We start from the raw sequence: 18332 nt of genomic DNA, 5'->3' as shown, positions 1-18332 counted from the left end.
TCTTTGTCCATTTGTCCATTTATTCATGCTAATATCCCTGAATGACCAGACCCAGTCAATACAAGCCATTATGTCTATAGAGAGAGAGGGAGAGAGAGATGGGGATAGAGGGAGGGAGGGGGATAGAGAGAATCAGAGGGAGGGAGGGAGGGAGACACAGGGAGAGGGAGGGAGGGAGGGAGGGAGGGAGGGAGGGAGGGAGGGAGGGAGGGAGGGAGGGAGGGAGGGAGGGGGATAGAGAGAGAGAGAAATACAGAGAGAGCGATAGAGGGATGGAGAGAGAGGTCGAAAGGGAGAGAGAGACGGAGAGAGGGAGAGAGATACAGAGGGGGAGAGAGGGAGGGAGAGACAGAGAGGGAGAGAGAGAGAGAGAGAGAGAGAGAAAGAGTGTGTTCACAATGAGGACATTATATTTGAGCCAGTCCCCAGAACCCACATAGCAAATCAATTAATATAGCCACAATGATATGATCAGTCCTTTAGAGCATTAGTCATATTCTGTCACGTCGGTCATTCACTGTCAACCTCCTAGCTAATCAATATCTGACTAAAGCCCCAATGACATCACCAATTCCTTCATGCAATCATATTATAAGTATTCATTTTGCCATTCATGCATTAATTGTCAAACACTCACTTGTTTTCTCCACACTACACTGTCAGTGTTGGTGAAATATTCTGACAGCTGTCATGAGACGTCCCTGGCTGTGGATGATGGTGGCATCCTATTCCTTATATATTGTACACTATTTTTTTACCAGGGCCAGTAGAGCTCTGGTCAACACAGAACACATTCTAACTGTCTCTAGATCTGTCCATGACTCTGATGGAGGGATGGATAGGTGAATGGATGGATGGATGGATGTGTGGGTGGGTGGGTGGATGGATGTGTGGGTGGGTGGGTGGATGGATGGGTGGATGATGGATGGATGGTGAAATGGGTGGGTAGAAAATGGATGAATGTGTGGATGGATTTATGGGAGGTGGGTGGGTGGGTGGATGGATGTGTGGATGGATTTATGGATGGATGGATGGATAGGTGGATGGATGGATGGATGTGTGGGTGGGTGAATGGGTGGATGATGGATGGATGGTGAAATGGGTGGGTAGAAAATGGATAGATGGATGGATGGATGGATGGGTGGGTGGGTGGGTGGATGGATGTGTGGATGGATTTATGGGTGGGTGGGTGGATGGATGTGTGGATGGATTTATGGATGGATAGGTGAATAGGTGGATGGATGGATGGATGATGGTGGATGGATAGGTGGATAAGTGGATGGATGGATGATGGATGGAAAGATGGATAGGTGGATAGGTGGGTGGGTGGATGGGTGGATAGGTGGGTGGATGATGACGGATGGATAGGTGGCTAGGTTGATGGATGGATGGGTGATGGATGGATGGATAGGTGAATGATGGATCGATGGTGGATAGGTCGATAGGTGGATGGATGGATGGATGGAAGGATTGATTTATGATGGTTTGTTAGGTGGATGGATGGGTAGATGGGTAGGTGGATGGATGGATGGATGGATAGTTGGATGGATGGTTGGATAGGTGGATGGATAGGTGGATGGATGGATGGGTGGATAGGTGGATAGATGATGGTTTGTTAGGTGGATAGGTGGATGGATGGATGGATGGATGGATGGATGGATGGTTGGATGGATGGATGGGTGGATGGATAGGTGGATGGGTGGATGGATGGGTGGATAGGTGGATGGATGATGTTTTTTTAGGTGGATAGGTGGATGGATGGATGGGTGGATAGGTGGATGGATGATGGATGGATGGATAAATAGGTGGATGGATGGATGGGCAGATGGATGGATGATGCTGGAAAGGTAGATGGATGGATAATTGATGGGCGGGTGGTTTAGTGTTTGGGTGGTTGGATGGATTTATGGATGATGGATATATGGATGGATGGACAGATTGATGGATGATGGTTTGTTAGGTGGCCAGACGGAGGGATGATGGATGGATGGATAGGTGGATAGGTTGATGGATGTATAGGTGGATGGATGGATCAATGATAGATAGGTGGATGGATGAGTAGATGGGTGGATGGATGGATAGACGGATTGATGGATGACGGTTTGTTAGGTGTGTGGGTAGGTGGGTAGGTGGATGGATGTGTGGATGGATGTGTGGAAGGATGGATGGAAGGATGGATTGTTACGTGGGTAGATGCACGGATGGAAAGTTGGATAGGTGGTTGGATGGATGGATGGATGGATGGATGGACGGGTGGTTGGACTGATTGATGGATAGGTGGATAGGTGGAAAGGTGGGTGGATAGTTGGATGGATGGATAGGTGGATAAGTGGATAGGTGGATGGATGGAAGGATGGATGGAAGGATAGGTGGATGGATGGATGGATGGATAGGTGGAATGGTGGATGGATGGATGGATAGGTGGATAAGTGGGTGGATGGATGGATGGATAGGTGGATAAGTGGATAGGTGGATGGATGGAAGGATGGATGGAGGGATAGGTGGATGGATGGATGGATGGATAGGTGGAATGGTGGATGGATGGATGGATAGGTGGATAAGTGGGTGGATGGATGGATAGGTGGATAAGTGGGTGGATGGATGGATGGATAGGTGGATAAGTGGGTGGATGGATGGATGGATAGGTGGAATGGTGGATGGATGGATGGATAGGTGGATAAGTGGGTGAATGGATGGATGGATAGGTGGATAAGTGGGTGGATGGATGGATGGATAGGTCTGTGGATGGATAGGTAATTTGATGGTTGGATGGGTGGTTGGATGGATGGAAGGATGGATGGATAGGTGGATGGATGGCTGGGCAGATGGATGGATGGATGATGGATTCATCGGTGGATAGGTATTATTATTTGACCCTGCTGGTCATCTATGAACATTTGAACATCTTAGCCGTGTTCTGTTATAATATCCTCCCAGCACAGCCATAAGAGGACTGGCCACTCCACATAGCCTGGTTCCCCTCTAGGTTTCTTCCTAGGTTCTGGCCTTCTAGGGAGGTTTTTTTTCTTAGACACCGTGCATCTGCACTTGCATTGTTTGCTGTTTTGGGGTTTAGGCTGCGTGTCTGTACAGCACTTTGTGACATCAGCTGATGTGAGAATGGCTTTATAAATACATTTGATTGAACTTTGAGTAATGGGTGGATGGATGGATGAGAATCATCCATATGATTCCATATGCTGCCTGGTGTGCAAACCTCCAAGTGCATGCACTTGCATCTTACAATGTTTGTTTTTTGTTGCTCAACCTGTAGTTGTATACCAGTAGCTTTGTTCCAGGGCGTCAGAGTGCTAGCTAGCTCCTAGCTGCCTTCAAGCCATGACACAGTTTAATGAGAGTGCTTGCTAGCTCCTAGCTGCCTTCTAGCCATGACCCAGATGGATGAGAGTGCTTGCTAGCTCCTAGCTGCCTTCTAGCCATGACCCAGATGGATGAGAGTGCTAGCTATCTCCTAGCTGCCTTCTAGCCATGTCCCAGATGGATGAGAGTACTAGCTAGCTCCTAGCTGGGTGGATGGATGTGTTCAGGAGAATCATCTTGCCATCTAAACATTACAATTAAATGTATTAATCTCTAACTCAACTAATGTCAGATCACTCCATAAAAATTACATTTCATCTCTTACTTTCCTTCCCTGCTCTTTGTTCCCTGCTTTCTGTTCGATCTCTCTGTTTCTACGTGAAAAGCTTGTGGTCTGTCCTTTGGTCTGGATTCCAAATTGGAGATTTTTGGTTCCATCCACCGTGTCTTTGAGTGTGGGTGAACGGATGATCTCCACATGTGCATTTTCCACCGTAAAGCATGGAGGAGGAGGTGTTATGGTGTGGGGGTGCTTTGCTGGTGACACTGTCTGTGATTTATTTAGAATTCAAGGCACACTTAACCAGCATGGCTAACACAGCATTCTTCAGTGATACTCCATCCCATCTGGTTTGGGCTTAGTGGGACTATCATATGTTTTTCAACAGGACAATGACCAAACCCACCGCCAAGCTGTGTAAGAGCTATTTTACCAAGAATGAGAGTGATGGAGTGCTGCATTAGATGACCTGGCCTCCACAATCCCTCAACCTCAACCAAATTGAGATGGTTTGGGAAGAGTCGGATTGCAGAGTGAAGGAAAATCAGCCAGCAAGTGCTCAGCATATGTGGGAACTCCTTCAAGACTGTTGGAAAAGCATTCCAGGTGAAGCTGGCTGAGAGAATGCAAAGAGTGTGCAAAGCTGTCATCAAGGCAATGGGTGGCTATTTGAATAATCTCAAAAGTAAAATATATTTAGATTTGTTTAACACTTTTTTGGTTACTAAATTATTCCATATGTTTTATTTCATAGTTTTGATGTCTTCGCTATTATTCTACAATGTAGAAAATAGTAAATCTCTCTCTCTCTCTCTCTCTCGCTCTCTCTCTCTCTCTCTCTCTCTCTCTCTCTCTCTCTCTACCCCTCTCACTCTCTCTCTCTCTCTCTCTCTCTCTCTGTCTCTGTCTCTCTCTGCTTCTCTCTCTCTCTCTCTCCCTCTCTCTCTCTCTCTCTCCCTCTCTCTCTCTCTCTCTCTCTCTCTCTCTCTCCCCCTCTCTCTATCTCTCTCTTTCTCTCTCTCTCTCCCTCTCTCTCTCTCTCTCTCTCTCTCTCTCCCCCTCTCTCTCTCTCTCTCTCTCTCTCTCTGTCTCTCCGTCTCTGTCTCTTTCTCTGTCTCTCTCTCTCTCTCTCTCTCTCTCTCTCTCTCTCTCTCTCTCTCTATTCAATTTGCTTTATTGGCATGACGTAACAATGTACATGTTGCCAAAGCTTACTTTGGATATTTACAATATTAAAATAAAAATTGTCAACGGGACAACAGCAACAACTATAACCAAGGGTCAAAATAACCATACATTGAACAATAAGCATACAGAAGAGGACATGTGCAGGTTGATTGGTCTGTCAGACACTGTCCCTCATCTTATGGCAGGCAGTAATGTAGTCCGCTGCCAACCCACAGCTCTCTGCGTCCTCCCCCAACAAGATGGGTAGCCTATTCTCATCAGAGAGGTCTTTGAAATAGGGTTTCAAATTTGGGGAAATTACACTCTCTAGTTGTTCTATATTTTTTTCATTTTGTCAGGAAATGCAGCTCTGTCTCAGGTTCTGCTGTTGTGCAGTGGTTGCACAGCCTTTCCTCTACAGTGTCACGTTCTGACCATAGTTCTTGTGTGTTTTCCTTGTTTTAGTGTTGGTCAGGACGTGAGCTGGGTGGGCATTTTATGTTGTGTGTCTGGTTTGTCTATTTCTATGTTTGGCCTGATATGGTTCTCAATCAGAGGCAGTTGTTTGTCGTTGTCTCTGATTGGGAACCATATTTAGGTAGCCATATGCCTTGGTTTAGCTGTGGGTTATTGTCCATGTGTAGTTGCATGTCAGCACTCGGTCTTTATAGCGGCACGGTCGCGTTGTTGTTTTGTATAGTTTTGTTTGGTGTTCATCCTTTTATTAATGAAGCTAGGGGGCACTATCTTTATGTGAACGGCCTATTTCTCAGGACCAGATGCTAGAATATGCATATGATTGACGTATTAGGATAGAAAACACTCTAAAGTTTCCAAAATTGTCAAAATGTTGTCTGAGTATAACAGAACTGACATTGCAGGCGAAACCCTGAGGAAAATCAAACCAGGAAGTGGCTTCTATTTTGAAAACTCCATGTTCCATAGCCTCCCATTGCTGGATTTAAAGGGATATGAACCAGAGTCATTTTCCTATCGCTTCCTCGAGGTGTCAACAGTCTTCAGACATAGTTTCAGGCTTTTATTTTGAAAAATGAGCCAGAACGATAACATCGCGCCAAGTGGTCACATGAGTTTTGCTCGCGCACAACAGAGTTTGGATAGGTATTGCTTTTCCCCTCTCCTACTGTGAAAGACATTTGCGGTTGATATATTATCGATTATATATTTTAAAAACAACCTGAGGATTGATTATAAAAAACGTTTGACATGTTTCTGTGAACATTATGGAAACTATTTGGAATTTTCGTCTGCGTTGTCGTGACCGCTGTTTCCTGTGGATTTCTGAACATAACGCGACAAACAAACGGACGTATTTTGGATATAAAAATCATCTTTATGGAACAAAAGGAACATTTGTTGTGTAACTGGGAGTCTCGTGAGTGAAAACATCCGAAGATCATCAAAGGTAAACGATTTAATTTGATTGCTTTTCTGATTTTCGTGACCAAGCTTCCTGATGCTAAGTGTACTTCATGTTTTGTTGTGCGATCGATAAACTTACACAAACGCTTGGATTGCTTTCGCTGTAAAGCATATTTTCAAAATCTGACACGACAGGTGGATTAACAAAAGGCTAAGCTGTGTTTTCCTATATTGCACTTGTGATTTCATGAATATAACTATTTGTAGTAATATTTATAGAATGTAGGGCTATGCTATTCAGCGGTTGTTGAAGACACTCATCCCGTTAGTGGGATTGCAGCCATAACAAGTTAAAGAATTATGTTATGTCATATGTTTTACCCCCGATACCACTTTGTAGAACAGTCCTGTATGCCAAATAGAATCTAATGCTTTTTGGAAGTTGATAAAGCAAGCATACATTTTGGTATTATTTTGGTGGACATGTTTATCTATCAGGGTGTGTAGGGTGTAAATATGATCGGTTGTGCGATGTTTTGGTATAAGTCCAATTTGGCTTTTACTCAAGACATTGTGCTTATTAAGGAAGTTTAGAACTCTTACATTTATAATACTACAGAAAACCTTCCTCAGGTTACTGTTCACACAAATGCCAAATGTAAATAGGGTCAAATTTGGGGGTCAAATTTGTCTCTGTTCTTAAAGATTGGGGTTATGAGTCCTTGATTCCAGATGTCTGGGAAATAACCTACACTCAGGATCAAATTAAACAGTTTTAATTTAGCCAATTGACATTTTGCACTAGTGAATTTGAGCATCTCATTTAGGATGCCATCAGGTCTGCAAGCTTTTTTAAATTTGAGGGTCTGAAGTTTCTTATAGAGCTCCTGGTCAGTAATTGGGGTGTCCAATGGATTTTTGATTGTCCTTTATAGCGTTTTCTAACCCATTGAACTTCTCATGAATTTGGCGTTGTTCTGCGTTTATGTCAATTTGAATGGCGTTGTAGAGTGTTTTAAAATGGGTTTGTCCGTATGTCACTATTTTGTATCGCTAATTCTTGTTTGATTTTTTTTCTCTCTGTTTTTCCAATTTTGCCAGAAGATGTTTTTGTTTATGGACTCCTCAATTAGTGTCAGCTGCTTGCTGTTGTGCTATGCTTTTTTGGTGCTGAGTGTTACGTTTATAGAGTTTTAAAGTCTCACAATAATGAAGGCGTAATTCATCATTTGGGTCTCTGTGCTCACTCCCTCTATTGCTCTCTCTCGCCCTAGGGCAAAGTCGAGCTGCAACAGGTTTCAGTCCCATTCCCATGGAGACCAGAGAGACTTTGCTGCCATGACAACAAGGCTTCATCACGTGCTGGAGTGGAGAACTAGACCCCCTGTAATACGCTATCTTCTTTTTCTCCTCCCTCTCCCATCTCTTTTTTCTCTCTGTCCTTTTCACTTTTACATTATCTTTCTCATTGTTTACCATCACATGGAGAGGGGGAGAGAGAGACACAATTGGACCCAACCAAATCATGAGAAAACAAAAAGATAATTACTTGACATATTGGAAAGAATTAACAACAAAACAGAGCAAACTAGAATGCTTTTTGGACATAAACAGAGTGCACAATGGCAGAATACCTGTCCACTGACTGGTCTGAAATTAAGGACATCTTGAGTGAGCATAGCCTTGCTATTGAGAGAGGCTGCCTCCTGCCAAACGTATGACCATATTAGAGACACATATTTCCCTCCGATTACACAGACCCACGAAAAATAAATCCTGTTGCCACAAGAAAAGGGCAAGGAGAGAGAGGGGGAAAGAGATTGCTTTGGCAATGTAAATAGGTTTTCCATGCCAATAAAGCCACTTATATTGAATTGAGAGAGAGAGAGATCATGATCAGATGAGCTCCTGCATTTTCCAACATGTTTTTAAAAAAAGATAGATTTAGAGTTAGATAAACTTGGATTTTTTGTCAGGAACATTTACAGGGTGTTACCCTCTACAACATAACCTTCACTCCAATTCAAAACTCATAACCTACAACCTGATTTTGGATGGAATTACAGAATGACCTGGAAGGCTTACAACTACCAAAGATTATTATACCAACGCAATACACCATCCAACCTGGAACTGAGTGAGTAATGTTCAGTCTGAAACTATGTTATTTCCAAAAGCCAAGAAGAAGAATACATTACATTATTTTATAAGGACTGAATGCTAAATTAAGGCTGCCAGGCTTGATACAACTTCAATTAAAACTGACATGTCAAGTGAGAGGTGTCAAAGCCCTTTGGCCCAACAATTGCAGGTGACTCGCACAGTCTACTCCAACCAAATGGAGAGGCCTTAGAAGCTGCCTCCCCCTGTTCAGAGGTAATTAAAATACAGTACCCTGTGTATGTAAAGAATGATAAAGGGAAGAAAATATTACAAAATGAAGCTCCTTATTTTGACTATTATAAAAATGGGAACATCAGCAACCTCCTCTTCCACACAAACCAAACAGTGCTATATTAGCACACTACCCCTTTGTTAAGAGAAGGGGTGTTAACGAGGGGTGGAAATTCAGGATAGTAGCCAACGAGGACTCTGAGTCAGCTAACATAAATCTCTATAAGTCTGGAACAGTAATGGTACAGAGCATCCCCCAAACAGTTTTCGCTGGACTTTCATCTAATCAAAGAATTAGCCCAGCAGGAGAAGCTCTCCCTTGAGAGAGATACCCCTACCCCGAGCGGGTCATACCACACATCTTCATTATATAACCCCACAGATGAGCAAACCCAAGCGGAAAGTCAACCTCCCAGCACAGAGTACTACCCCCTGATTGAAATGAAGGATACATTTACCCAGCTGGAGGTAAGAAAGGTGGAGCTGGAACAGCAGGTGATTACACTCCAGTCAGCACAGACCCAGACAACAGTCCAGAACAACAACACCCCCTCAACAAGACCCAGACAACAATACCAGCACAAAAACACCCCCTTAGCCAGTCCCAGACAACAGTCCAGCACAACAACACCCCCATAGCCAGACCCAGACAACAGTCCAGCACAACAACACCCCCTCAACCAGACCCAGACAACAGTCCAGCACAACAACACCCTCTTAGCCAGACCCAGACAACAGTCCAGCACAACAACACCCCCTTAGCCAGACCCAGACAACAGTCCAGCACAACAACACCCCCTCAACCAGACCCAGACAACAGTCCAGCACAACAACACCCCCTCAACCAGACCCAGACAACAGTCCAGCACAACAACACCCCCTTAGCCAGACCCAGACAACAGTCCAGCACCTCAACACCCTCTTAGCCAGACCCAGACAACAGTCCAGCACAACAACACCCTCTTAGCCAGACCCAGACAACAGTCCAGCACAACAACACCCTCTTAGCCAGACCCAGACAACAGTCCAGCACAACAACACCCTCTTAGCAAGACCCAGAACACAGGCCAGCACAACAACACCCCGTTAACCAGACCCAGACAACAGTCCAGCACAACAACACCCTCAACCAGACCCAGACAACAGTCCAGCACAACAACACCCTCTTAGCCAGACCCAGACAACAGTCCAGCACAACAACACCCTCTTAGCTAGACCCAGAGTGCTGGAGGTGGAGAGAGACATATCTGCACTCTGGACTGTGGTGAGACAACTTCAACAATATTAAAAGAAAGAGCAGGAGAAGAACAGAGCACTAGAGGAGAGGATCAGAGGAGAGGGTGAGGGGGATGGCGTGTGACAGAACAACCCACTAGGGAGGTAGCCACCCCCGCAGAACAGCCCACCTCAGCTCCTGACAAAGTCTCGACACCACAGCAGAACAGTCCACACCAGACCCTGACCATAGCGTCGAGATCATAGCAGAACAGACAAATGAAGAACCCCAAGACCAGGGGATCTCACCCCCTCTGAGCACCCCCCCCCCCTGTCAGCCAACCCTGATAGCCCTTCCGACAACGCAAGGCAGCAGTGCCCACCTTCGCCCGGACTCTAAAGGACATCGCTCTCAAATGCAGCCCCAAAACTTCACACAGGAGCAACAGTTCAATAGATATGACCAACGATATGACCAGCGACACACTCTCCCAGAGCTGTGACACCCCCCCCCCCTGGACCTACATATAGAGGACCCATGCCGAGGTGACCTACATCCAGACCACAACGACACCAGTCACATACACACCCCCACCCCAACCAATCAACACCCCACCCCCAAGTCAACCATGCCCACACCCCATTTAAGCCCTCTCAGGTCGGACCTATGCCCCTCCTGCCCACCCCATGCACCCCACCCCCGCAAAGAAAGACTCAACATGGAAATCACATATGCCCAGGTCGTGAGCGGGCAAACGGGCCCAAACCCCACTCTTACACTAGCCCAAGTCAATAGCATGTACCAGATGCTCAGCAGACTCTGCTCACACAAACCACACGACCAACAACATTGGACACTTCATGGAACACAAATCCTTCACTATCTCATTCTGGAATATCCAAGACCTGAGGTTATCTGCCTTTGGCCTAAAGAGCAGGAACCTGGACTTCATCAATGAAATCAGAAATACAGACATTGTCATCCTACAAGAAACCTGGTATAGAGGAGACGGGACCCACTGGTTGCCCTCTAGGTTACAGAGAGCTGGTAGTCCCATCCACCAAACTACCAGGTGTGAAACAGGGAAGGGACTCGGGGGGTATGCTAATTTGATATAGAGCAGACCTAACTCACTCCATTAAATTAATCAAAACAGGAACATTTTACATTTGCCTAGAAATTCAAAAGGAAATGCTCTTAACAGAGAAAAATGTCCTCCTGTGTGCTACCTATATCCCCCTCCCACACTCAGGACTCTGATTCTCTATCGTTTGCACAGACTTTTGGCATCCCATCCTATTCTAAACATCTCTCGCCTGCTTTGTATTCATGTTACCTGATGAAATTGCTGTACAATATGATCTTGATGCCATCTGATGCACATTCAGATGTCATAAATCAGCACTGCAGAGCTCTCCCTGCCATCTGCCGTGCCCTGATTGTATTACTGCTGATGATATCTGGAAATGTGCATGTACACCCTGGCCCATCTACTGTTGCTAGCCCCAATTTAAGATAGATGCCCTCAATCACAAACAAATCACCAAGGAACCCACCAGGTACAACACTAAATCCGTAAACACGGGCACCCTCATAGATATTCTCCTGACCAACTTGCCCTCCAAATACACCTCTGCTGTTTTCAATCAGGATCTCAGTGATCACTGCCTCATTACCTGCATCTATTTTGGGTCCGCGGTCAAACTACCACCCCTCATCACTGTCAAACGCTCCCTAAAACACTTCTGCGAGCAGGCCTTTCTAATCAACCTGGCCCGGGTATCCTGGAAGGATATTGACCTCCTCCCGTCAGTCAAGGATGACATGAATTGTAATCAATGTATGATCCATTCTGTGTGATTATTTAGGTATTTAGTAAATAAATAATTAAACCAAATTTTGTATTGCTGATTCAACTTGTTAGCCAGGGTTCGTGCAGATAAAATAATGAACAACTTTCAGATGAGACTGAATTAAGGTGACGTTTAATATTGACTGCTATTGATGTAAAATATTCCTAGGTCTTTAAGAGTTTATTCGGAAGATAACAGCTCTTTAAATATTATTTAGTGGTGCCCGACTCTCTAGTTAATTATCTACCTGATTAGCTTCAGGTAATATTAATTACAGAGAAATTATTTTATAGAATAGCATGTCAGATGGCCTCCCGGGGGGCGCAGTGGTCTAGGGCACTGCATCGCAGTGCTAGCTGTGCCACCAGAGACTGGGTTCGCGCACAGGCTCTGTCGCAGCCGGCCGCGAATGGGAGGTCCGTGGGGCGACGCACAATTGGCCTAGCGTCGTCCGGGTTAGGGAGGGTTTGGCCGGCAGGGATATCCTTGTCTCATTGCGCACTAGTGACTCCTGTGGCGGGCCGGGCGCAGTGCACGCTAACCAGGTCGCCAGGTGTAAGGTGTTTCCTCCGATACATTGGTGCAGCTGGCTTCCGGGTTGGATGTGCGCTGTGTTAAAGAAGCAGTGCGGCTTGGTTGGGTTGTGTATCGGGGGACGCATGGCTTTCGACTTTCGTCTCTCCCGAGCCCGTACGGGAGTTGTAGCGATGAGACAAGATAGTAACTACTAACAATTGGATACCATGAAATTGGGGAGAAAAGGGGGTAAAATTCAACAACAAAAAAAGAAAGGAAAAAAAAGGAATAGCATGTCATATCACTTAATCTGGCATAGCCAAAGACACGACAACTGTATATATGCATGATATGACATTTTTAATGTCTTTGTTCTTTTGGAACTTTTGTGAGTGTAATGTTAACTGTTCATTTAATTGTTTATTTCACTTTTGTTTATTATCTACTTCATTTGCTTTGCCAATGTTAACATATGTTTCCCCATGACAATGAAGCCCATTGAATTGAGAGAGAGAGAGAGAGAGGTCTCATTAGAGTAGATGGTTATTTTTGACATTTCTCTCCCTGCCTCTCATCTTCAAAGAGATTAGAAATAATGTCTCTCTAACTTTCAATTCAATGGGAATGGGAAACACATGTTTACATGATCCATTTCTCTTCTTTTGGTAAACAAAAGTGAAATAAACAATAAAATGTGGAACTGTAAATATGACACTCACACAAGTTCCAAAAGAATAAAGACATTTCAAATGTTATATTATGTCTATATACAGTGTTGTAAGGATGAGCATGTAGTTTAAGTACCAAAGGGAAAATAAATGTGTCTCTAATATGGTCGTACATCTATCTCTTTCTCTATCCCTCTCCTCTCTACCTGCCTGACTCTCCTCCTCTCATCCTTGCAGAGATGAGAATTAAACTGGCGGTGAGATAATTTAATCACAATTCAATTCAACACACAACTCAATTATAAACACACAGAAGTTATTAAATGAGTGTCTGTAAACAAAATAGAGAATAGGACAATCAAGTCAAACCACGGTCCTTGATTTTTCATCATGTGGTTCTGCTGATATGTTCTAAACAGTGTGGGTGTAGAATGAATGGTAATGTGAGGGGTTAATTACAGACGGTCTTGATTGATTGGATAATTAATTGGGTAATTGATTGCAATCACTCAGATAGTATAATGTGATAAGCACTTTCATCTCTCTCTAGATACAATGGAAGATGCAATTGTGTTGTAAGAAGCCATTATCTATCTCTGTGTTGAAGCTAAAGACGAGAGAGAGAGAGAGAGAGGAGTCTCCGCCTTGTTCTCTCCCTCATCAAACCCAGCTCTCGTTCCCTCTCTCCGTGTCTGGTTCCCCTTGACATAGAGTGACATTTAGTGCAACCTGCCCTTTACGGTTTGTCGTCTATTTTTCATAAAACTCTCCTCCCTCGATCTCTCCTTTCTTTGGTCATTAGAGAGGAGACGTGTAAAGGCGATGGTGAGGTGGCAGGGTGTGTGTCTGTATGCGATGGTGAGGTGGCAGGGTGTGTGTCTGTATGCGTGTGTGTGAGTGAGTGAGAGTTTGTACATTTGGAGTTTCATATTATTGATGTGCCTGTCGCGGAGACTCTTCGTCACTCGCAGCAGGAGAGCAGGCTGTGTGTGTGTGTGCGAGAGAAAGACAAAGTAAAGAGAGTCAAACACACACACACACACACAGAGAAATGGAGAGAGATGTATAATATATGTGTGTGTGTGTGTGTGTGTGTGTGTGTGTGTGTGTGTGTGTGTGTGTGTGTGTGTATATATAGCGTATAGGTGGGTGGTGGTAGTGGTGTTAGTGGTGGTAGTGGTGGTAGCATGTGGAAGTGGTGTTAGTAGTGGCATTAATGGTGAAAGTGGTGGTAGTGGTGGTAATGGTGGTGTTAGTGGTGCATGTGGTGGTAGTGGTGTTAGTGGTGCATGTGGTGGTAGTGGTGTTAGTGGTGCATGTGGTGGTAGTGGTGTTAGTGTGCTAGAAGTGTCAATGGTGTTAGTGGTGGTCATGGTAGAAGTGGTGGTAGCAGTGGAAGTGGTGTTAGTAGTGGTGTTAATGGTGAAAGTGGTGGTAGTGGTGTCAATTGTGGTAGTGGTGGTAGTGGTGGATGTGGTGGTGGTGGTAATGGTGGTAGTGGTTTTAGTAATGGTAGTGGTGAAAGTGGTGTTAATGGTAAAAGTGGTGGATGTGGTGTTAATTGTGAAAGTGGTGTTAATGGTGAAATTGGTGGCAGTGGTGATAGTGGTGTTAACAGTGGTAGTGATGGCAGTGGTGGTAGTGTTAATGGTGGTTGTGGTAGTGGTGGTTGTGGTGTTAGTGGTGTTAGTGGTGGTAGTGGTTTAATGGTGGATGTGGTGGTAGTGATGTTAGTGGTGGTCGTGGTTAGTGGTGTTAATGGTGGTAGTGGTGTTAGTCTTTATAGTGGTTTTAGTAATGGTAGTGGTGTTAGTGGTGGCAGTGGTGGTAAATGGTGAAAGTGCTGGTAGTGGTGGTTGTGGTGTCAGTGGTGTTAATGGTGGAAGTGGTGGTAGTTGTGGTGTCAGGGGAGGTAGTGGTGTTAATGGTGGATGTTGTGTTAGTGGTGGTAGTGATGGAAGTGGTGGTAATTCTGTTAAAGATGGAAGTTGTGGTGGTTAGTGGTGGTAGTGGTGCTAATGGTGGTAGTGTGGTTAATGGTGATCAGGTTGTTAATGGTGGTAGTTGTGGTGGTAGTTGTGGTGTTGGTAGTGGTGCTAATGGTGGTAGTGGTGGCAGTGGTGTTAATTGTGAAAGTCGTGTTAATGGTGAAATTGGTGGCAGTGGTGATAGTGGTGTTAACAATGGTAGTGATGGCAGTGGTGGTAGTCATGGTAGTGTTGTTAATGGTGAAAGTGGAGATAGTGGTGTTAATGGTGGTAGTCGTGGTAGTGGTGGTAGTGTTGTTAATGGTGAAAGTGGAGATAATGGTAGTGGTGGTAGTGGTGTTAGTGGTGGTAGTGGTGTTAGTGGTGGTTGTGGTGTTAATGGTGGTTGTGGTGTTAGTGGTGATAGTGGTGTTAATGGTGGTTGTGGTGGTAGTGTTGTTAATGGTGGTTGTGGTGGTAGTGGTGTTAATGGTGGTTGTGGTGGTAGTGGTGGTATTTTTTGAATGTTTTGGTAGTGGTTATAGTGATGATAGTGGTTGTAGTGGTGGTGGAAGTGGTGGTGGTAGTGGTTTAGTGGTGGTAGTGGTTTTAATGGTGGTAGTGGTTTAGTGGTGGTAGTGTATTTAGTAATGGTTGTGGTGTCAGTGGTGGTAATGTCTTATTGGTTTTAGTGGTGTTAGCAGCCAGTAGCCACGGTCAGAGACATAAGGATACAGAGAAATGCAAGCAGTGGGCCATGTTGGCTCTGATAGGCCCAGGGAAATCAACTTGGAATATAATTGTGAGCCAAAATTGTGCCCGTCGGAGATTAGATTCTCAAAGTACCATCACACACAAACACGCATGCAGGCAGGCACTTGTGCGCACACCCAAACACACCCAAACACACCCAAACACACCCAAACAAACATACACTCGCACTGGTGTGTTACGGCTGCCTTCTGCCCGCCACACGTGTAAATGTGAACGCCATCCACCACACAGGCTCAACCGTTACCATGGTCACGGTAGAACGTTCACTGGGGTTTCCAGGGCAACAGCTTTGGAGTCTTGCATGGAACATCACCTGGTAGAGTATGACAGGGGGACAGAGGGTTTGGTGGGAGGGGTGGGGGGGAGAGATATATATTTAGTGATGGTAGTGGTTTAGTGGTGGTAGTGGTTTTAATGGAGAGATATATCAGCAGTGGTTTAGTGGTGGTAGTGGTTTTAATGGAGAGATATATCAGCAGTGGTTTAGTGGTGGTAGTGGTTTTAATGGAGAGATATATCAGCAGTGGTTTAGTGGTGGTAGTGGTTTTAATGGAGAGATATATCAGCAGTGGTTTAGTGGTGGTAGTGGTTTTAATGGAGAGATATATCAGCAGTGGTTTAGTGGTGGTAGTGGTTTTAATGGAGAGATATATCAGCAGTGGTTTAGTGGTGGTAGTGGTTTTAATGGAGAGATATATCAGCAGTGGTTTAGTGGTTTTAATGGAGAGATATACAGTGCCTTGTGAAAGTATTCGGCCCCCTTGAACTTTGCGACCTTTTGCCACATTTCAGGCTTCAAACATAAAGATATAAAACTGTATTTTTTTGTGAAGAATCAACAACAAGTGGGACACAATCATGAAGTGGAACGACATTTATTGGATATTTCAAACTTTTTTAACAAATCAAAAACTGAAAAATTGGGCGTGCAAAATTATTCAGCCCCTTTACTTTCAGTGCAGCAAACTCTCTCCAGAAGTTCAGTGAGGATCTCTGAATGATCCAATGTTGACCTAAATGACTACTGATGAAAAATACAATCCACCTGTGTGTAATCAAGTCTCCGTATAAATGCATGGGCCTGCTTTTCTTCAGCAGGGACAGGGAAGATGGTTAAAATTGATGGGAAGATGGATGGAGCCAAATACAGGACCATTCTGGAAGAAAACCTGATGGAGTCTGCAAAAGACCTGAGACTGGGACGGAGATTTGTCTTCCAACAAGACAATGATCCAAGACATAAAGCAAAATCTACAATAGAATGGTTCAAAAATAAACATATCCAGGTGTTAGAATGGCCAAGTCAAAGTCCAGACCTGAATCCAATCGAGAATCTGTGGAAAGAACTGAAAACTGCTGTTCACAAATGCTCTCCATCCAACCTCACTGAGCTCGAGCTGTTTTGCAAGGAGGATTGGGAAAAAAATTCAGTCTCTCGATGTGCAAAACTGATAGAGACATACCCCAAGCGACTTACAGCTGTAATCGCAGCAAAAGGTGGCGCTACAAAGTATTAACTTAAGGGGGCTGAATAATTTTGCACGCCCAATTTTTCAGTTTTTGATTTGTTAAAAAAGTTTGAAATATCCAATAAATGTCGTTCCAATACAGTTTTATATCTTTATGTTTGAAGCCTGAAATGTGGCAAAAGGTCGCAAAGTTCAAGGGGGCCGAATACTTTCGCAAGGCACTGTATCAGCAGTGGTTTAGTGGTTTTAATGGAGAGGGTAGGGTAGCCTAGTGGCTAGGGTAGCCTAGTGGTTAGAGCGTTGGACTAGTAACCGGAAGGTTGTGAGTTCAAACCCCCGAGCTGACAAGGTACAAATCTGTCGTTCTGCCCCTGAACAGGCAGTTAACCCACTGTTCCCAGGCCGTCATTGAAAATAAGAATGTGTTCTTAACTGACTTGCCTGGTTAAATAAAGGTAAAATAAAAAATAAAAAATAAAATATATCAGCAGTGGTTTAGTGGTTTTAATGGAGAGATATATCAGCAGTGGTGTAGTGGTTTTAATGGAGAGATATATCAGCAGTGGTTTTAATGGAGAGATATATCAGCAGTGGTTTAGTGGTTTTAATGGAGAGATATATCAGCAGTGGTTTAGTGGTGTAGTGGTTTTAATGGAGAGATATATCAGCAGTGGTTTAGTGGTGGTAGTGGTTTTAATGGAGAGATATATCAGCAGTGGTTTAGTGGTGGTAGTGGTTTTAATGGAGAGATATATCAGCAGTGGTTTAGTGGTTTTAATGGAGAGATATATCAGCAGTGGTTTAGTGGTGGTAGTGGTTTTAATGGAGAGATATATCAGCAGTGGTTTAGTGGTGGTAGTGGTTTTAATGGAGAGATATATCAGCAGTGGTTTAGTGGTTTTAATGGAGAGATATATCAGCAGTGGTTTAGTGGTTTTAATGGAGAGATATATCAACAGTGGTTTAGTGGTTTAGTGGTTTTAATGGAGAAATATATCAACAGTGGTTTAGTGGTGGTAGTGGTTTTAATGGAGAGATATATCAGCAGTGGTGTAGTGGTTTTAATGGAGAGATATATCAGCAGTGGTTTAGTGGTGGTAGTGGTTTTAATGGAGAGATATATCAGCAGTGGTTTAGTGGTGTAGTGGTTTTAATGGAGAGTTAAATCAGCAGTGGTTTAGTGGTGTAGTGGTTTTAATGGAGAGTTAAATCAGCAGTGGTTTAGTGGTGTAGTGGTTTTAATGGAGAGTTAAATCAGCAGTGGTTTAGTGGTGTAGTGGTTTTAATGGAGAGTTAAATCAGCAGTGGTTTAGTGGTGGTAGTG

Source organism: Oncorhynchus mykiss, chromosome 18, assembly GCF_057628025.1.
Source record: "Oncorhynchus mykiss isolate SJ-2025 chromosome 18, ASM5762802v1, whole genome shotgun sequence".
Taxonomy (NCBI): domain Eukaryota; kingdom Metazoa; phylum Chordata; class Actinopteri; order Salmoniformes; family Salmonidae; genus Oncorhynchus; species Oncorhynchus mykiss.
Note: the sequence above shows the minus strand (reverse complement) of the source record.